Below are 22,876 nucleotides of genomic sequence, written 5' to 3'. Positions count from 1 at the left end.
GAGCCAAGTTGAACTGACTCAGAAAGAACTATATGTACTGGACCAGGGATTAAAATGTGCACCAAAACGGGCCGTTAATAAATTTAACGTGTACATTGATACTCATAAGTTTATTAGAAAATTGAACCTGAAAAAGCACTTTTTGAATAACCCCATCACCTCTGTGAGTAATAACCCCATCACCTCTGTGAGTAATGTGAATGGGGGGTCTATGTTGAATAGTGGTCTAAAAAACAAATCTATCATGAACCCTCAAGTTAGTAACAATCATTATGTGGAAGTCTTTAAAAATTCAGTTCTGGATGATTTGCAAGAATTAATACCCAACACCAAAAAAATTCAGAATAGCATGAGGCATATCACAGAAGGTCTTGAATCCTTAGAAAAAAGGAAAGAAATCATTATCAGACCAGCGGACAAGGGAGGGGGAGTGGTGATACTTGATAAAAGCTTCTACCACCAACAATTGTCCAGCATGCTAAATGATGAGAATACCTATATCTGCTGATCCGACATCTAGGTTCCATGAGGAACTAAAAAATCTGGTTGAGTCCGGTTATAGGACATATGCCTTAACAAAGAAGGAGAAAAGATATTTGACCCCGAGCGTGTGTAGGATACCCACAATATACACGCTCCCAAAAATACATAAGGACGTGGATTGTCCTCCAGCCCGCCCTATTGTTAATGGGATCGGGTCTGTGACCGCTAGGCTAGGCCAATATCTCGACAAATTTCTCCAACCCAGTGTGTTGACCACGAGAGCCTTTCTGAAGGACACAAAAGACCTGTTGATAACACTGGATGATGTGTTGTTGAGCGAGGACTCGTCGGCCTTCCTAGTGACGGCCGACGTGTCCTCGCTCTATACCATCATCCAGCATGATGATGCTCTGTTGGCCCTTAATTGGGCTTTGAGCAAGAGGGACGAGATACCCTTTGAGCAAAAGAGATTTATCCATAAAGCGTTAGATTTTTGTCTCTCCCACAATTATTTTTGGTTTCAGGATTGTTTCTTTAGTCAAAAGACAGGTGTCGCCATGGGAGCCAAATTTGCTCCCAGCTTGGCGAACATCTTTATGGCTGAATGGGAGGACAAATTTGTATTTAATCAACAAAAAAATGAACTACGTTACTATAAACGGTTATCATTGATGATATCCTGTTCATATGGGAAGGCTCTGAAGAATCTCTGTTATTATTTATGTCCCATTTAAATTCGAATTCCAACAACATCAAGTTGGAATTCCACTGGGACAGGACAAGCATACAATTTTTAGATGTGACTATTTTTAGACATTTTAAAGGGTTTGCAACAAAGGTCTTTTTTAAACAAACGGATCGTAACAGTTACCTTTCAATCATGAGTGGCCACCACCCCACATGGTTGAAGAACATTCCCAGGGGCCAACTCATGAGGGTTAAGCGTAACTGCACGTTTGATGACGATTTTATGACACAATCAGCAGTTATCAAAGAGAGGTTCCTTCAAAAAGGGTATGAAGAAGATAAGCTGGATCTAGAGATTAAAAAGATTCTCGAGTTGCCTAGATCAGAGGTTTTAAAGAATAAAACCAAGTCTGTAGATAATGTGAAAGAATGGAGTTTCCTCTCAGACTTTTCAAGTGATTACAGGAATGTTGAGGCAATTTTTAAGAAGCATTGGCCTATGCTTCTAAAAGATCGGGTACTAGGTCCAGTCCTTCCAATTAACCCTTCCTTCATTTACCGCAAAGCCCCCAATTTTGGGGACAGAGTGGTTAAGAAGGTTTTGGACCCCCCAAATGTTACCTTCTTCCCTGACAGAAAAGGCTTCCACAAATGTGGGCTGTGCCGGGCATGATCATTCACTAAAAATAACCTGAAGAAAAGGGATGTGTTTGAGGTCCCAGCTATAGGAAACCAGTTTAAAATCCAAAGTTTAATAACTTGTGACACCACACACGTAGTATATGCCTTAATGTGTCCGTGCAATTTGATTTACATTGGCAGAACAAAAAGGACCGTTAAGAAACGTGTGGGTGAACACATCACAAACATTATAAATGGTTTTAAGTACCACAGTGTGTCAGAGCATTTTAGGAGGCATCATAACCAGGACCCCCACTGATCTACAGTTTTTGGGTGTAGAGAGGGTGACCCCGTCCTGGAGGGGATCTAACTGGGTCCGAGAACTATCTAAATGCGAGACCAGATGGATCTTTCTCACCCAGGCTTTGATCCCTAAAGGGCTAAATATAGATTTGGACCTTAACTGTTTCATCAGTGACCTGTGATGGACAGTATATATGAGGAAGATGGGCCTTTGTTGTTTTATAACCTTTGTAATCTTTTTTAATCTTTTTAATCTTTTTTAACCCTTTTAAAGATCATTTTAAGATCATTTGGTTTATGGATATATGTTGAGACACTCCAATAAGTGTTTTCGCATTTTCTAGATAGTTTTATATGTAATTTATTTCTTCTATGTGGATTCCTTCGGGATCCCAGAATCATCCATATTGACTTCTAATGTGTTGTGTTTATTGGCATCTTTTGAAAAATGTGTTCATAACCACGCATGTGGTATTGGACATTGAGAGCTATATATGTATATTGTTCTTAACTTATGAAATTTTATATTTTATATTTATACTATCTACTATGTACAGTATTTTCTAGTAGATTCCCCTTCAGATTGATAACGTGGAGCTCATTGAGTTTTACTTATTTATATGCACATTTATTTGCGTTGTATAAGGAATATGAGCTTGTATTTTATGTATGTATTTTATTGTTATTTGAATATGGGAGGTGTATGCTGACAGAATAAGGGTAGGTCCTGTATTCACATGACCACCCAATGCACATCATTTAATCAATGGGATACCGTAGATTAATGTAATTTATGATAACGGCCACTGTATATTACATAGTGTATGACCGCCCACTGTATATTGTATGACCAATGGGAAACCGTAAAATAATGCAGTTTATCCTTACGGTAGTAGGACCTAAGTATGGGCAAGATCGGCAGTATGTAGGACCTTTCAGTGGTCCGGTTTGGGCGGAAGTGCTCGGAGTTACCGAGCGGCCTAATTTGCATACGAAGGCGGGCCATTGTATCCATGGTAAATTCGTCAGCAAACACTCCTATATAGCCGAACGCCGCGCCGTAAGGTTCACTCCCTTTGAAAAAGTCGGAAATGACGAAACGCATCAGTGCATGAACCTTACGGCGACCGGAAGTGCACGGGGGACACGAGCGGCGGCTTTGGAGATCTGTGACACCAGCGTGGAGAGGGTGAGCAGGATCGACATTGCCTACCACGGCACCCGTAGCACTGTGACCTACTAGGTTATTGAAGGCTTATTGCTATTTTGCGTTTTGTGAGTGCATTTGTATGGGGGTTGTTTTTAACATTAAAATCTGATGGGTGAAACAATATCACGCTAGTGCGGTTCCTTCTTTTCCTCTATGTATACCATTTGAGCAAGTGCCGGGAGGAGACGGGAGACACGTGACCATCAGAGATTGAGGTCCAGTAACAGCAGCAGCAGTCGCTCCTGAGTGAGATTCATTACACAGTAGCCTGTTTGCCTGTCCTATGCAAATAGGTAGGCCATAGCTTCTGGTGAGTTACCATCCCCCTCATTGTCACATCGGTGGAGGTGTAGAGCTGTGGTGACCCTAACACTTGGTGGTGATTCCTACTTGGTGGATTGGACTATTACTGGAGAATTTAACCCCTTGTTTGGAATGTTCATTAGATTTGTATTGATGGACGTTTAAGGACTTTAATAGGATTTGACTTGTTTTATGTTGTGTGACTCACGTCATTTCCCCTCAATTTTACCTGCGCTACTTATACCATTTTATCTGTTCCAAGGGACGATTGATTTGAGTATACTTTTACATACTTTCTTTTTTAGTAGCTGCGGTATTGTCTTTATAAGACCATTTTTGAGGTTACTTGTGCGCAGGGGATATATTGTATCACCAGTAGAGGGCAGATTTGTGTTATACATATATATATTTTTTCAAAACATCAGAACTTGTGCACAATACCACTATACACAAGTTCAGTTCCATGTCAGAAAGTTTTCTTGTACAAACGATCTTTTTTTTTCTGGTTCGGGACATTTTACAGAGCTGAAACTTCACATGTACACTTTTTAGACCCCCCAGATCTGAAATCCAAAGTAAAAATCAAAAAATGTATTTATTTATTTTTTTTTTTAATTTTTTCAATAATTGTCTTTTTTATCAAAAATGACAATTTTTAAGAACTTTTTTGTGTGATTTTGTGTCTGGGGGGTCTAAAAGGTGTACCTGTGAAGTTTCAGCTCTGTAGCATGTCCAGAACCAGAAAAAAAAAGGATTGTTTGTATTAGAAAACTTTCTGACAGGGGGTTGGCTCCGCTCCTGTAACACCTTGCCGGTTTAATAGAAGGCATTTTTTTGGGATCTTTGCAGTCAGGAAAAACATCTGAACTTGTGTATAGTGGTACTGTGCACAAGTTCTGATGTTTTGCCTGCCTCCAAAAACCCCCCAAAAAATGCCAGCAAAAACACACCTGGGCATTTTTTTTTTTTGACGCTAGTGTTTTTTTGGAATTTTTTGGGGTTCTTTTGAGGCAGGCAAAACATCTGAACTTGTGTATAGTGGTACATATACACACATAGATATATTTATATACACACCTAGACATATATAGGTGTGATAGTAGCAGAAATATATTACTGTAAATGATTTCATTAGCGCAAGCATATATTTCTGCTACTATCACACCTATCACACCAAAAAAATGCCTTCTATTAAACCGGCAAGGTGTTACAGGAGCGAAGCAAACCCCCTGTCAGAATGTTTTCTAATACTAACGATCTTTTTTTTTTCTGGTTCTGGACATGCTACAGAGCTGAAACTTCACATGTACACCTTTTAGACCCCCCAGATACTAAATCCAAAGTAAAAATCAAAAAAAATCTCTTTTTTTTTTAATTTTTCAATAATTGGCTTTTTTATAAAAAATTACACTTTTTAAGAACTTTTTTTGTGTGATTTTGTGTCTGGGGGGTCTAAAAGGTGTACCTGTGAAGTTTCAGCTCTGTAGCATGTCCAGAACCAGAAAAAAGATAATATAGGTGTTAAAGTTAAAGGAGGGTCCCGACCCACATCCCTGTTCTACTGAAAAATTATCTTTTTTTTTTCATGGTTCTGTACATGCTACAGAGCTGAAACTTCACATGCACACCTTTTAGACCCACCAGATACTAAATCCAAAGTAAAAATAAAAAAATCTCTCTTTTTTTTTCAATAATTGGCTTTTTTATCAAAAATGACAATTTTTAAGAATTTTTTTGTGTGATTAATAGTTAATGGGGCATGACCCAGAGGCTTCAAAATGGTGTTTTTTGATTACCGAAGTTTGGGTCCCATTGATTTCAATGGGGTTCTGAAATCCGAACCAAACTTTTGGAAAATTCGGGTGTTCTGGTCGAACCAAACTTTTCAAAAGTTCGATCATCCTTAGTGTCTATGTCTTTGTTTAGTTAAAAGAGGCTACCAAGAAGTTTAGGCCAATGTTTTCTAAAAACTTCCATCATCAAGATGCTTCTCTTTAAGATGGAATTACTGGAAACAATAATTTCCCTTGTGAAAGAAAACAAGTGGATAGTTTTGCTAGACCTTTCTGATGCTAACCTACCCAATTTGTGCGGGTCATCAGCAGATCCTCCAATTTGCTGTCACAAACAGACAATTCCGATGTCATTGCCTGCCCCAAGAATGTTTTACTTTTTTTTTTTAAATCACAGATTTTCCTTTTCTGGGCAGATGGCAGATTCAGGGAAAAAAACAATAATTCACAGAGATCAGCTACTGTAGTCTTTATACTAAATTCAGATAGTTCATTTTTTCATCAGCACTGCCGAAAATTAGTGGATCCCTACTTTGGAGTTTAACCAGATATACTGTGGTAGGCTGGCTCGGCTGTGCGAATCGCCATACCCATATGTCGTGATTCGTGAGAGGGGAAGCTAATCTGTGGGGCCAATGGCCGCGATTGCCACCGGGCACCCGCCATCACTCCCTGGAAAGACAGAACGGCGGTCTGCCGTTGTAAACATGACAGACCATAGTTCTGTCAGTTATTATCATAGGGCTCTTGTGTTCCTCCTATTTAGGAACACAGGTCCCTGTGTTGATCCAATAAGCCAACCCCCCTCACAGTTAGAAAACACCCCCTAGGCTCACATTTAACCCTTTGATCGCCCCTGAGTTAACCCCTTCTCTCCCAGTGTCATTATTACAGTAACAGTGCATATTTTTTTAGCACTGATTACTGTACTAATGTCACTGGTCCCCCCAAAAGTGTAAAAAATGTCAGTTAGGGGTTCAGTCAGCCGCAATGTCCCGCTAAAAATTGCTGATCGCCGTCATTACTAGCAAAAATAAATAAATAAATAAAAATGACATATATCTTGACCCTAGTTTGTAGACGCAATATTTTTTTTTTACCAAAAACATGCAACATAACACAAATTGGCCTAAAGTGATAAAAAAATTGAATTTTTTTTCTGGAAATGTTAGCAGAAAGCTAAAAATATTGTTTTTGGTTTTTTTTTCAAAATTGTCGGTCTTTTTTTGTTTATAGCGCAAAAAATCTAAATCACACAGGTGATCAAATACACCAAAAGAAAGCTCAATTTGTGGGAAAAAAAGGACATCACGTTATTTTGGGTACAGCATCGCACGACATGTAATTGTCTGTGCAATTGTCTGTTAAAGTATTGCAGTGCCAAATCTCAAAAAATGGCCTGGTTATTAAGGGGGTAAAACCTTTCGGTCCAGAAGTGGTTATTTCGCCACTATCCAGGTGAGAGGTTTTTGGCTTTTGAGAAGGATAAAAGACATATTAGCAAAGTAATGAAGCAACAACATATGTTAGCAAGGGAGTGTATGAGATTCCTAGGCCTACTAACATCAAATTTACTGGTAGTACCAGGTGGCAAATGGGAGCATTTCAGTTCGGTTTTCTCCATCAATGGAATATTTCCTTGCTTACACAAAACCTCTTTCTCTCTTGGATTTGCTAGTTCGTAGGCTGGTGGACAATGGTGTCTAATCTGTCTCATGGTAGTCGGTTGAGGTGAGATGGGTGGGTTAATCTTATTGCAGGTGGCAGCAGCAAGGGGTGGGGGCTCTGTGTATGGGCTAGCAGTGTCAATTTTGATGGGATTGCCCAACGCCAAAAAGTTTCAACCAAATCAAAACTGTAGGCCATTCTGTAAGTCTTGAATACTTTTTTGTCACTATCTCCATGGTCAAAAATTCAGTTATTTCATAAAACAAGCTGGCAGGTAAATAGGTGGCAAAGCAGGGTAGCATGAAGTGCTTACCTCTTCTTCAAAGGGCAAAATAAATCTTTGAGGGAAATTTCTCCTGGAAATTGCAGCTTGTCATCAACTGGGGTCTGGCAATGTGGCAGAGACAAGCTATGTTTTAGAACCACAACAAGTGGTCACTGAATTATCAATATCTAAAGCTAATCTCAGGAGAGAGAGGATGCCAGAAGTAGACCTGCTAGTATTGACCTCCGGTGTCACAGAAATAAAGAAAGAAGCATCAGACCCAACCAGAAACATGCCTCAGGGGCAACAACACTCCCCCTTCATTAGTGCTAGAAGAACAAACATAAAAGTCAAAATTATGAAAACATATGCCTAAATATGCATGCATATAAATATACAGCACATGTTCTAGAACATCATACACAAACAGAAAAATTGTTACACAAACATCAATTGTCTCAACTGAATCAGAACTGTTAAAGGATAAAAATGACATTTATTGTAAAACATCAAACAAAGAAAATAGCTATAAAAAAAAGGTAAAAACATACTAAATTGCACCTGTAACCTGGACTGTAGCTAATAACTGCTGCAGAACTTCTTCCTTTTTTGCTGCTTTATTATCCCTTTGTAGTGTGAACAGGGTAACATGAATATTCATGAATGCAGAAGTGCAGCAGCCATTCTTAAAGAGACCACTTTGCAATGCTCATTTATGTAGTGTCTTCAGTGATGGGGCAGTCATCTTGGCTGGGTCTGGTTTGATCATGGAGGTGAATGGCTGATGCAACAGAGCATGGAGGAGGGGTCAGCAGACTGGTGAGGAATAAGATGAGGACTGTCTAGAAGCAAGCAGGTATATGGGGAAAATTCTGATTCTGATGGCTGAACAGAACTTGGCAATAACTGACCAAAATCAGGAGAGACTGCTCATTGCATAGTGCGAGGTGTGATTTGGATACCTGGTGACAGACTGTACTAGAAAGCACCCCAACACTCGTAAGGAAGGAGGGGGGACTGGAGCAAGATTGAAAGAGAGACATCACAGCAGCTTTTATCCCTGTCTGCGGACATTTACTGAATCAGAACATGTATCCAAAGACCCATAATAGGGCCCCCTTGATCTTGTAAAAGACTAACACTAGATAAGTTTTTTTTTTGTTTTTTTTTCATCAATCACTGACCAGTGTGATAAAACTGGGAATGTTAAAAACAAGTTAGAACTGTCTTTAAAGGTACAGTATGTACTCCTGAAATTGAGTTTTGTTAGTTACTGTTAGTCGGAAGTGAGTGAGTAATGTGTTTCATCTTTGGACGTGCAGGGAAATCACAAAACAATTCAGAGGCTACTCTGGGGGTAGCAGTATACATCTAAAAGGCTCCCCAGTTCTTTGCCCAGTACTTTAAACCCAGGGCTTTAGGCCAAAATGTGTTGATCCAACAGTGGAACTTCCAGATGGTGTATGTTTTCCCCCTATCCTGTCTCATTTTGAGAATGCTTAGCTAGATTCAGCAGAAAGAAGTTCAAGTATTAGCAATTTTACTATTCTGGCTAAGAAAAAAGTGTTTTCCCCTTCTGTGTCAAGTGAAGCCATAGCTTGTTTCCTGGCTTACTTACCTAGAGGGAGTATGTACATTGGAATCCAATGTACCTGAACCCAGATTGGGCTCTCTAAAGCACTACAGGTGTTGGAGAAGTTCAGAAGAATTCAGTTTATAAACACGTCTGAAAAAGGTTTTTAGACTGCATCACTGCAAATGACTTATCTGTTCTATGTCCTTTAGAGAATAAAGTTCTGGAGTTTTTACAACAAAGTTTGGACATGGGCTGGGAAGTTTATTATCCTGAGAGTTCATCTGTCTGCTTTATTCACATTGACAGAATATAAATGGTCTGTCCATCCCCTGGTTTTACAATTTATGAAAGCAGTAGCAAAGATACATTCACTAAGAAGACCACTCTTCCCTAAACGGGAATTACTTTTTGCAATTTGGGCCTTGATGAAACTTCCATTTGATCTCATCTAGAAACACTAAACTCTGAAGAAAAATGGGAACGCTTTAGGAATATATTAAACAAAGGTATCACACACTGCATTCCAGGGGGGCAATACATATAGAAGAGCGAAGGTTAAACCTGAGTGGCTAAACCGTAACGTAAAAAGTCTTAATAAAGAGAAAATAATGGCATTTAAAAAATATAAAGTAGGGGGGGGCGGCTTGTCCTCATCTCAACACTACAAGGAATGCAATAATAAGTGTAAGAATGCACTAAAAAAAGACTATGAGAGACACATAGCAGAGGAGAGTAAAAAAAAATCCTAAGGAATTTTTTAGCTATATTAACAGTAAAACAGCTAGATCAGAGCACATTGCCCACATAAAAGATGATTATGGGAGGATGGTTACAGATTACACAGAGAAGGCAACTGTACGAAATGCTTTCTTCTCCTCAGTTTTTACACAGGAAAAAAGAGGGGTATACTGACCATGACAGGATTGTTAGTGACACATCACAGGACGTACCCTTGTGGCTAATAGAGGCCAGAGTCAAGGAAATACTAGATAAGCTTACCTTAAATAAATCACCAGGACCAGATGGCTTACACCCAAGAGTCCTCAAATAACTCAGTCAGGTTATAGCTACACCATTATTCCTAATCTTTGCATACAGCATTGTGACAGAAATTGAACCAGCTGATTGGAGAAAAGCAAATGTGGTACCAATATTCAAAAAATCGCAGAGACATTTTTCTGGAAACTGCAGGCCAGTCAGCCTAACATCAATAGTAGGTAAATTATTGGAGAGGATGATAAGAGACTATATTCAAGAATTTGCTGAAGAAAACAGTATCATTAGTAGTCATCAGCATTGGTTTACGAATGGTCATTTTTGCCACACCAATCTGTTAACATTTTATGAGGAAGTGAGCAGCCATCTAGATAGGGGAAGGCCTGTGGAGGTGGTGTATCTGAATTTTGCAAAATAATTTGATACAGTTCCCCATAAATGCCTAATCTACAAGCTGAGGTCTGCAGGCATGGACCATAAGGTTTGTTCTTGGATAAAAAACTGGTTACAGGGGCAGGTCCAAAGAGTAGTGATAAATAACATGTGCTCAGACTTGTCTGGAGTGGTAAGTGGGATTCCCCAAGGCTCTGCCTTGGGACCAATTCTGTTTAATTTATTCATAAATTATATAAAGGATGGGATACATAGCTCAATCTCAGTTTTCACGGAGGACACAAAAATAAGCCGGGCCATACATTTACAGCAGGACATAGAAATTTTACAGAAAGGCCTAAACAAAATAATGGAATGGGCAACTACATGGTAAATGAGGTTTAATGTGGATAAATGTAAGGTAATGCATTTGGGACTAAAAACATAAACGCAAACTATTCCTTAGGGGGAGAAATTCTGGGAGGATCAAGGATGGAGAAAGATCTGGTGGTCCTAGTGGAAGACAGACTGAGGAATAGCATGCAATGTCAAGCTGCAGCTACCAAAACCAGCAGAATATTATGTATGTGTTCCTGCTTGCAATGAGAACACCATTACGTTTAGCCTCTGCATTTACGAAGAAGATATGTGCATACAAGATATGTGAACATTTAGGGGCTTTTTCAGCATGAAAATGTATTTCTTGTATACATACTCTATCCCCTTGTAATCTTTGAGCTTTGGACCACATAATTTTAAGCTTAAAAGGACTATTTAGACCCCTAACATTAAGTGACACTATTTTAATCATCATGGTGGCGGTTAAAGCTTCAGACAGTAAAGTCCCTGTTGTAAGGTACAAATAGTCCCAGTAGGAGAATGTCTGCAACTTTAAGGTCTTGAAGATAGATCTGAATGTAGGGGACACATTCTTTTCGTCAGTAATCTGATGATGTGGTAAAGGTGATGCTAATTGCTCATAGCAAGTGAGATTAGGGGTGTTCAGGTTCAAATAAGTAGAACATAAAGGCACCTGGTAAGTGAGGACCAAAAACAAAACTGAAAATTAAGTAAAAGATCCAGGACCGGACAAGTCAAGAATCCCAGTAGCAGACAGAGCTGCACATCTTCTGAAGGCAGAGTCTAGGAAATTTGGAAGGTAAGTTGGTAATTAGGTGTCAGTGGAATAGGTATCCATGGCTCCTTCTTCCGCACTGATAAACGAGAAACTGAAGCTGAAGTGGGTTCCTCTTTGAGGAGATCTGGTTATAGCTGATTCAGGCTTAAGTATGTCCCACTTTGGTCGACCCACGTTTTTCTGGGGGAGATACCTCAGCAGGTTATATACACCATTCTTCAAGGTATTTAGGGCAACTTCTAATGAATGAATATGCACATCTTTGCCTTGATAAGTAGCGATCAGTTTAGATGGTGTAATAATACTATGATTTTGCAGGGCTTTGGTGATGGTCATGAGATTCTTTCTTTGCTGGATAGTGGCTTGAGATAGGTCTGTGAATAGCGTGATGCCTGCAAATTTCCCTGAAAGTTGTGGATTTTTCCTTATGGCTTGCATGGCTCCTTCTTTGATATGATAAAAGGGTATCCTAGTTAGGAAATCTCATATCAGGGAGAAATGCTGGTTTGGGTAGTCTGTGCGCTCTATTTATAATTAATTCCATATCTCTGGCAGTTGGGAGTAGATTCCACAGTAATTTTTGCAGGAATTCCTTTAGACCGGATGTTGGTATAGATTCAGACACCCCGCAAAACGTAATATTATTCCTGCGGGACCTGTTTTCCATGTCAGCTATTTTTGCATTAATTTTTTGAATATCATTTTGTTGATCCTTGCAAACATCTACCAGAGTGTTACATCCTCCATTTTCCATCTCTGCTTCAGCTCTTGCACTGAGGCTTTCACAGGAACCGTCAGTTTCAGCGTGTCTACATAATATGAGTCTATCAGTGATATTAGCATGTCCTTCAGGTCAGTTACAGAAACTGGTTGGGGTGAGGAAGGAAACTGCTCCAGGCTTGGTTGCATACAGTGGCCCTGTCTATTGTTGTCAGAATTATCATTATCATGCTTCATCTCACTTTGTTTAGACTTCTTAAATTTAGCTGGGCTGCGTGTTGAAGAACTGTCGGGATGGGATTATACACTATCCCCCTGTGTCCCCCTGATGTTGATCCTTTGGCTTCTGAAGAGGATTACTCATTGTCTGCTATGCACATGTTTGGGTCGGGGCCATCTTGGTGCCTCTGAGCTCCAGCTGGAGCGAAGAAATCTGTGTCTGAGGCACTGATCATGATGAATCCCGTTTTGGCATGCCACTCGAGAGGTGTACGGTGAGGACACTTGTGTGGGGGATGTCAGATCTGTGCCCCAGTCACTTTAAACCGTCACTGTGCGGTGAGTGGAGCCGGAGCTCTCCTTGTCGTCATTGTTGTTGGCAGGACAGGCCCCTGAGCATCAAACATTTAAGGGAACAGGAATAAATTGCATCATACGTAAAAACACCATAGGTGCACTCTGACATACCTCTTAAAGTAAAAGGATAGAAAAAAAAGTGCAAAGGTTAATCAATATTAACTACGTAACCCTTTGTGCCAACTGTTTCGTAAATATGGAGCCCCTCTGGACTGGGCTTTTTTCTGTGGGGCCGCATATTTGCGTATTTCCCTTTGTGCTGGGAGTGCCCAACACAGAGACCGGGGTCTCACCAAGAGCCCGGGCTCCTGTTTTAACGATTGGGACTCAGAATATCTGATTCTGGGTCACCTGATCACTGTGATAGCCTCTGATTGGCTATCACAATGATCAATCACTGTGAAGCCTGCCTTTGTGTTTTCTGTCTCTGTGACTGGAGACAAATACATTATATCTTTCTCTGTCCTTACAGAGACAGGAAAAAATGTGTGTGTGCAGAAAAAAAAAATAGTAATAATTAGAAAAAAAATACCTAGATCAAAGTTTGATCTAGGTCAGCCCCAGGGTTTGTGTTTGGCTCAAGGTCAGGATTTTTTTAACAGGATTTTTTTTTCACATTAGCATCAGTGTCAGTGTGTTTTAAGCAGAATAAAAAAAAAAAAAAAAAGTAAAAGCGCACTATTGTTTCTGGGCTATACTACAGGTACAAACTACATTATACACATATATGGTATTGCTGCAATCGTCCAGAGCAGGAGAATTTATTTTGGGTTGTTCTTTGGTGGTAGGTTATGGTAGTAGCAAGAAATATACAGTTACATTTAAAATAAAAAGCTTTTATTTACTATTTTGGACCAGTTTTCCTTAGATAAAAAAGAAAAATCAGGAGATATCCATTGTTATTTATCGCCAAATTAAAGAAACATGGTATAATTCACCTGGATGCTCAACGTAGTTGTAAAGATATGTATGGTTTTACTAACACATGTCAAAGTTGCAAAATTGGTCTTAGGCATTAGGGTTTGTTTTATCCTTTGGAGCGAAAGGACTATATACAGTATACAGTATAGTATTTATACAATCCAGAACAAGTAGAATTGTACTCCCCTTTTTCCAAAATTTGTATTTGCAAAGTAAACTGAAGTTAATCTTATATTATAACCTTACCATCATACTGTAAATGTTTTTTTTTCTGGGGAAATAGCTAAAGCACCTTTGACTTTTGCATACCATTCTGCAATGTTCCTGTACACAAACAAGACAGTATAGATGAGGTTATTTTATCTCATTTTCTTTCCTCACCATTAAATTAGGATTACTAAGATAAACCTTTAATCAAACTGCATCATGAAATGCGGTGCAAATGTTTAGACTAAATTACATACTGCAAAATTGATCACAGGATGTTCTTTCCAGAGTGAAAATACAGCTTTGCTTTAAAGACTTACAAATAATGGTCCCATGGTTATTTTTTATGATCAGACCATCACTTCTCTTGTGTGTTCCGTCTTCTTGATAAAGATTTTGTCAGTACTTACAGATAGAATTAGCTACGTAGCCCACCTGCTCCATTGCAAAACAATTAGACTTCCTCAAGCTGCTTATCTGTCTCTAGCTTTGTGAAGTCCTGAATACCTAAATCAAATCCATAAAGCATTTATCAGCTACAAACGTGCTGATTGGTAAAATAATTCTTAGTAATGCTTTCCATTTAATACATTTATTTTCAATTTCAATCTTTTTACTCTGGCCATAAATATCACAGGGTGTGCACGATTCCCCGGCGACCATAAACTGTGGGTTTCAATTAAATCTAAAAGATGAGAAAAAAAAAAAAAAAGATGTAAAAAAAAATGAGAAATGTTAAAATAAAATGTTCAGAAAAATGTAGTTTGTGCTTGTAAAAACAACATTGGTGTACAGCATTTTAGCATTTCCTGTACCAAATTGTATTATCAATAATAATATTATTACTTATTTTTATTCTTTAAAAGTATGATCCCTTGGTGGAAACCCTTTCCTCGCAATCACCCCCCCCCCCTCCCCACCAGCTCTATAGCCTCGTACGCATGCGTCGAAAATCGGCAGGGAATTTTCGTCCGACGACCGATCCGCCGATTTTCGGCTTGTTAGTATGATGCTTCCGACAATCGACTCCGACTTTTCGGCCGAAAAAAATCTGGTGTGCAGGCTATAAAATTTTTGTCCGCCGTCAAAACACGGCCGATTTTCGTGCAGTCAGTACAGATTTCGACAGGGAAAAATCTTATGAGCAAGTCTGGGCATGCTCAGAGAAGAAAGAACACAAAGAAAGCAAACCAAAACATGACATCACTTCTGAAGTAGAATTTTGTCGGGCGAGAAAATTCGTGTGCAGTCTAGGCACATTCCAACCAACAAAGCACCACTCTGGACAAAAGACGGACGACCGGTCGGCCAATAATCGTTGCGTGTGTACTAGGCTTAAGACTGGAAACAGAGCAATCAAGTGCCGCTGATAGCTCAGTTCACAGAGTTCCATGGGCAGAGAGCTGATGACTTTCAGTCCCCGACCTATGGGTTGCAATATGTGAGGGTCAGCTTTATTGTACTTAACAGGCTCTGTATGTGCATATGACTTTCCTGCACCTGTTTGTTTCTATAATACATTTATTTTATGCTCTACTATTTAGAATCAGTAATGTGATTACATCTATCTGGTCCCTGAGGAAGCCACTTTATGAGGATTCATGCCTCGGCGAAACATTTAGGACCTATGTGATCCATACTACTGTTTATTTTTCCAACTATGCTTGGATATGTGATTTTCTGCCAAATCATGTTTTGAATGTATGTATTTGTATTTTGTATTCTGAATAAAATTACTTATTTTTTAGAATTGTTTTCTTTGTTATACTCTCTCAACAATTTTACAGACCATATCATAGCCCTTGAAAATCCCAATCTTTAGTGAGGTGGAGGTCTGGTAGTCTCCCAGTCCCTCTGTCTGGTTGAGTGCCAAGATCACCCCTAACTAATTTAAAGGTATAAGCTGTAATTCAACTGAATTTGGTAAACCACGGTGTATTCGTATGTTTTTTTTTTTTTTTTTGTAGAATATAGTTTTCACCTTTTTCAGCCTTTGTTGCATCTCAGTGCTGCTAATTTCCTTCCCCTGTATTCAGCCACTTTCTGTCTATATGCACTTGCTCTAGGGTTGACTGCATCTTTGCTCAGGACCAGCTTACTGATGGTGACAATAGTGAACCATGCCTGCGCAATGTTTGTTAGTGTGGTTGCATGGCAGCTACAAGAGTCATCTTCCCTTAGTTAAGATGGCCACAGCCAAAAATCCTAGGGGGTGTTTTTCAAAGTGATTTCTCAGCAAAATAAAGCATGGAGACATGGATAGATGGGGGATTTTGCATTGAACAATACAAACTGATCAAATAGCGTTTTTTGGTTTGTGGGGTTCAGATGCAGTGTAATTCTGCTTTTGAATTGCCATTTGCAGCGGTCTCACTGGGAATAATAAACACTTAGGCCAGGTTCACATATGTGTGGCCGTGTTTTTCAACCTGCGTTTCTGTTTACAGGTTCAGGTGCATTTCAGGTCAGAATGTTTGCCTGAATTTGCACCTGAACTGGACCCAAAAACACACAGGACCTTTTTGGAAACTTCACCATGGCTGCCTTGTACATGTGTGAACCAGCTCCATTAAGAGCCGGACACTCACATGTCATGCGATTTGGATGTGATGAAAACTGCATATAATTCGTACATAGGTGAACCCACCCTCAAACATGAGGGTGCTATGATCAGTTGAATTCTCTTTCTAGATTTGGTAGATGGATGGATGAAACACTTGTGCAGCATGAGCCTTTAGTTAGTTTGAAACATATCCTCTGACTTTTTGAAAAATCTGCTCATGTGATAATAACCACTAGAGATGGCCTTGCAGTTCCCCCGGCGGTCGGTTTGCGGCAAATTTTGCTTGTTGGACACCCGCCAATTTTGCGAACACATAGCATTGTTCGCGACGGCCATATTAGTTTACATTGGGGAGAACTTTGACCCATGACACAGCCGTCAGGTGGAACGGGACAGCCAATTGAAACATTTCAGCACATGGACATACCCCCTACCCTATAAATAGACCTGAGCTGTCAGCCATTTCACATTCTGCTTTTTGTCAGCATATGGAGAGGTTGGCTGTGCTCATGAGGGAGAGATTACCAGACACAAATAGCTCTGTTAAGATCCACAAAAGTTCTTTTCAGGGCTGGTATTTCGGTATAGGTCTACTACAGTATCTTATCAGTTTGGAGGCAGGTATCCAGTCGGTGCTTTAGGGGCAGTTAGAGATCGGCAGCAGTGACACAAATCGCTCTGTTAATGTCCACAAAAGTCCTTTTCAGGGCTGGTATTTCGGTATAGGTCCAGTCTCTTATCAGGTTAGGGACAGGTATCCAGTCTGTCCTTTAGGGGCAGTTAGAGATCGGCAGCAGTGACACAAATTGCTCTGTTAACCACTTACCGCATACTAACGTAGGTCTACGTCAGTAAATTTTGCGGTAGTGTACCGGGATGATGCCTCTAGCTAGAGGCATCATTCCGGTACCGTGGTTTGAAGCCGACGGTTGGCTTTCCGTCGGTACCGACCGATGCGGCTCGGGAGCCGCTCGATCGGTACCCGGGGGGGCGGGAGGGGACGTCCCCCCCCCTCCCGCCGCCTTCCGTGGCTTTGCTCGGGGCTCCCGTCCCACCGGGAGCCCCGAGCACCCAGCCGGCGCGTCCGCTGGCTGGATGGAGTCCCGATGAATGCCGGAAACAGCATCGATCGGGGCTCCGTTGACGTAACCCGGAGGCGGCGTCCATGACGTCACTTCCGGGTTACTGTGCCGCAAAAGGCGGCAAATTTGAAAATCGGCTGTATGCAAAAACGCCGTTTTTGGCATTTTGCATACAGGGAAGTGTAGTGGAGGGGTCTAGGGTCTTTTAGACCCTCGATCCCTCCATAAAGTGTACCTGTCACGACATATTGCTGTCACAAGGGATGTTTACATTGCTTGTGACAGCAATAAAAGTGATCAGATTTTTTTTTTTTTTTTAAAACTGTAATAAAGTTAAAAAAATAAATAAAATAAATGGGAAAAAAAAAAAAAAAAAAATTTAGCCGCCCCCGTCACCGTTAGCTCGCGCACAAAAAAAAACGTATACGCAAGTCGAGCCGCAAATGAAATCGCTGTTCAAACCACACATGTGAGGTATCGCCGCGATCGCCAGAGTGTGAGCAATAATTTAAAAAAAAGAGCTACACTCTACCTCTAAACTGGTAACCGTTAAATAAATTTAAAGCGTCGCAGATTGAGATCTCTATTGACCGTAGTTTGTCGACATCCCACGGGGGGGCGCAATTTTAAACCGTAACATGTTGGGTATCTATTTACTCGGCGTGACATGTTCTTTCACAATATACAAAAAAAATGGGCTAACTTTACTGTTTAGTATTTTTTAAATGCAGTGAAATGTGATTTTTCAAAATTTTTCCAAAAAAATGGCGCTTTATAGACCGCTGCGCAAATACCGCGTGACAAAAATTATTGCAATGACCGACATTTTATTCTTCAGAGTCTTTGCTAAAATAATATATATAATGTTTGGGGGTTCTAAGTTGTTTTCTAGGAAAAAATACTGATTTTAACTTGTGAACAAAATGTGTCAAAAATAGGCTCGGTCCTTAAGTGGTTAATGTCCACAAAAGTAATTTAAAGGGCTGCAATTTTTTTGGTATTGCTGTGCAGTGCACTATATAGGGGGGGGGGGGGGTAATCCACGGTATAATATACTTTGTAGAAAGCATACTATAGTGGATTAGTAGTATTATTGTGCACTGTGCAGCATTGTGACAGGTGTGGTGACTGAGAGTTGCTGCAGCAATACTACAAACAGTGACGAAAGCACTTATAATGTATTATAACTGGTGTGATAGACCAATGCCCCCCCCTCCCCAATACCACACATTTAAGTGGGGTGTTATCTGAGAATACTTTTACAAGTGTATTTGTGTCCTGCAACAATATTGCCTCTTTTGCTGGGTTAACACACAGTGCCAAACTCCCTGGCCAATTTTTTGAACAACTGGTGTGATAGACCAGTGGCCCCCCAATACCACACATTTCGAGGTTAGGTGTTATTTAACAGTATACTTCTCTAAGAGTGTATTTTGTCCCGCAAAAATGTGGCCTCTCTTGCTGTGTTAACTGTGCTACACACAGTGACAATAGTTACTGGCCAATTATTTGCAGAACTGGTGTGATAAACCTGTGGCCCCCCAATACCACAGATTGAATCAGGGTGTTATCGGAGTATACTTTCATAAGTGTATTTGTGTCCTGCAACAATATTGCCTCTTTTGCTGGGTAAACTCTGATACACACAGTGCCAAACTCCCTGGCCAATTTTTTGAACAACTGGTGTGATAGACCAGTGGCCCCCCAATACCACATATTGAAGTGGGGTGTTATCTGAGTATACTTTTACAAGTGTATTTGTAACCTGCAACAATATTGCCTCTTTTGCTGAGTGAAGTCTGGTACACACAGTGCCAAACTCCCTGGCCAATTTTTTGAACAGCTGGTGTGATAGACCAGTGGCCCCCCCAATACCACATATTGAAGTGGGGTGTTATTTAATAGTATACTTTTCTAAGAGTGTATTTTAGACCTGCAAAAATTTGGCCTCTCTTGCTGTGTTAACTGTGCTACACACAGTGACAACAGTTACTGGCCAATTATTTGTAGAACTGGTGTGATAAATGTGTGCCCCCCCAATACAACAGATTGAAGCGGGTGTTATATACCTTTTCCAGATATACTGCGATTCTCTAGAGACTTTTTTCACAGGGTAATTAAAAAACATGACAGGCAGAGGAAGAGGCAGACATGCAGGGGTGGTAGGGGTAGGGCAGGAGCAGTAGGCCGGAGCCAAAGTGTGAAGTTTCAAAAGCCACGAGCAATTACGTCAAAGGACGCACCAGGCTTGGTTGAGTGGCTCACTCAGCCTTCCTCTTCTGCACCCTCCTCATCCTCTCTATCTGCACCCTCCTTACTCTCTGCTGTGTGCACCCCCAAAGACACCACCACAAACACCACCAACACCACCACCATCACATACCCTCCACTTGAGTCACTGGAATTATTTTCCGATCCATCACAAGACGTTTGCAATGCGCAGCCATTGTTGGCATTGGATCAGGAAGAGGAGTTAGCAACAGCCGCCACTCAGCAGTCTGATGACAGTACCCAGATCAGCCCAAGGAGGTTGGTCCCCGCTGTTGCTGCCTACTCTGAGATCTCGAATGTTAGTGGTGGGGATTGGGGAAGGTGATGTGGATGACGACGTGTCTATGGACGTCATATGGGTGGCCACAAGAGAGGAAGAGGAGGGGAGTTCAGAGGGAGAGACGGACCGGCAGATAGGGAGGAGAGGCAGGCAGAACTTGCATTGCACAAGAGGTACAAAGAAGACTGCAAATGTATCAGGAGCAGGACTTCCGACACATGGCTCCGCAGTGTGGGCTTTTTTTAATGTGTCCGTTGCTGAAAACAGTGTTGCCGTCTGCAGCCTTTGCAGTCAACGCATAATTCGCGGTAAGCCCAACACTCACCTAGGGACAACCGCCTTAAGAAGGCACCTGAAATCCCATCACCGAGCCCAGTGGGAGCAACACCGTCAGAACCCACAAAGCCACACTCCAGGCTCTCACCGTCCAGCCTCTTCTGATTCTCCTTCTCCTCTCTCCTCACATTTGTCCTCCACTCCACCTTCCATGATGCCGTTGTCACGTTGTTCTGGAAAAAGGCAGGCTTCTGTGGCCCAAATGTTGGAGCGTAAAAAAAGGTGTCCGACAGGTGTCCGACTACATCGGGTTAACGGACGATGTGGATGCTCTGAGGAGTGATGAACCCCTGGACTACTGGGTGGGCAGGCTTGACCTCTGGCCACAGCTTGCACAATTTGCAATGGAAATGTTGGCTTGCCCCCCGTCCAGTGTCCTGTCCGAAAGGATGTTAAGTGCAGCAGGGGGGATCGAGACCGATAAGCGCACTCGCCTACCTCATGGCAGTGTAGACTACCTCACATTTATAAAAATGAATGAGGCATGGATCTCTGAGGAATTCAACACATGTGACCAGTAGACCATGTTTCATTGAAATTTCTCATGCCAGGCCACAAATATCCGCCAGACCGCCATCCACCTACAGAAATTCCTGGTCCTTGGCTTCGCTACATACAGTGGCATAAAAGGCATTTCATGTCCATTGAATGACAAATTTTTGGGGCCTTTCAGGGCCAACAATTATGTGAATGCCTAATGTACCTAATGTACCTCCAGCCACCGAATACTACGTTCTTAGCTGTCAGGTAAACCCATGTGAACTAATTTTTGGGGCCTATACAGGCCGACACTTACTTTTGTATACTTCTGTATACTGTGAAGGCCTAATGTACCTCCAGCCATCAAATACTACGTTCTTAGCTGTCAGTTAAACCCATGTGGGCTAATTTTTGGGGCCTATACAGGCCGACACTTACTTCTGTATACTGTGAATGCCTAATGTACCTCCAGCCATCAAATACTACATTCTTAGCTGTCAGTTAAACCCATGTGGGCTAATGTTTGGGGCCTATACAGGCCGACACTTACTTCTGTGTACTGTGAATGCCTAATTTACCTCCAGCCACCAAATACTATGTTCTTAGCTGTTAGTTACGTTCTTAGCTGTGGCCCAAATGTTGGAGCGTAAAAAAAGGTGTACGACAGGTGTCCGATTACATTGGGTTAACGGCCGATGTGGACACTCTGAGGAGTGATGAACCCCTGGTCTACTGGGTGGGCAGGCTTGACCTCTGGCCAGAGCTTGCACAATTTGCAATGGAAATGTTGGCTTGCCCCCCGTCCAGTGCCCTGTCCGAAAGGACGTTCAGCGCAGCAGGGGCGATCGTGATCAATAAGCGCACTCGCCTACCTCATGACAGTGTAGACTACCTCACATTTATAAAAATGAATGAGGCATGGATCTCTGAGGAATTCAAAAAATGTGACCAGTAGACCATGTTTCATTGAAATTCCTCATGCCAGGCCACAAATATCCGCCAGACCGCCATCCGCCCACAGCAATTCCTGGTCCTTGGCTTCGCTACATGCAGCGGCATAAAAGGCATTTCATGTCCATTGAATGGCAAATTTTTGGGGCCTTTCAGGGCCGACAATTATTTTTTCTGTGAATGCCTAAATGTACCTCCAGCCACCGAATACTATGTTCTTAGCTGTCAGGTAAACCCATGTGGGCTAATTTTTGGGGCCTATACAGGCCGACACTTACTTCTGTATACTGTGAATGCCTAATGTACCTCCAGCCAGCAAATACTACGTTCTTAGCTGTCAGTTAAACCCATGTGGGCTAATTTTTGGGGCCTATACAGGCCGACACTTACTTCTGTATCATGTGAATGCTTAATGTACCTTCAGCCACCAAAAACTAAGTTCTTAGCTGTCAGGTAAAACCATGTGGGCTAATTTTTGGGGCCTGGAATGGCCGACACTTACTTCTTTATCCTGTGAATGCCTAATTTTTCAGACTGGAATTGAAAATCAATGGGTCTGTAAAGGTTCCGCAAAATTGTGGAATGGATGCGGACCCATTTTGCAGATCTGTGAATGGACCCTATATGTATTAGACATGTATATACCAGCTGCTATCAGTTCTGGCTAATTTATGAAAAAAAATAATAATTTTTTGCTGTAAAAAAAAAAAAAAAAAATTTAGGGCAAGTTTTCCAATTGCAATATTTCTGTTATGAAATTGTCCATGTGCTGGGACTTTTTCTGCACAGCTAGTTTGTCCTTTGTGGCTGCAAATATGACCTAAAGGTTTTTAAAGTTCGCCTCCCAATAAAGTCAATGGGGCCCGCCGCGAACTTGCGGTTTGTGGACTTTTCAGAAAATTTGCAGCTAACGTTCGCGAACCGCCCCCCCGGCCGATGTTCGTCCATCACTAATAACCACTGCTGGTCATCAGAAGCACTCATCACAGCACTTTGGCGGGCCATAGCATTCAGCAGGAACTGCCCAAGAACCAGCCCTGTATGGGCAGTCTGAATGTACCAAATTGATCAATG

The sequence above is a fragment of the Pelophylax lessonae genome, assembly GCF_965119305.1.
Source record: "Pelophylax lessonae genome assembly, chromosome: 1".
Classification (NCBI taxonomy): domain Eukaryota; kingdom Metazoa; phylum Chordata; class Amphibia; order Anura; family Ranidae; genus Pelophylax; species Pelophylax lessonae.
This window is presented reverse-complemented; position numbering follows the sequence as displayed.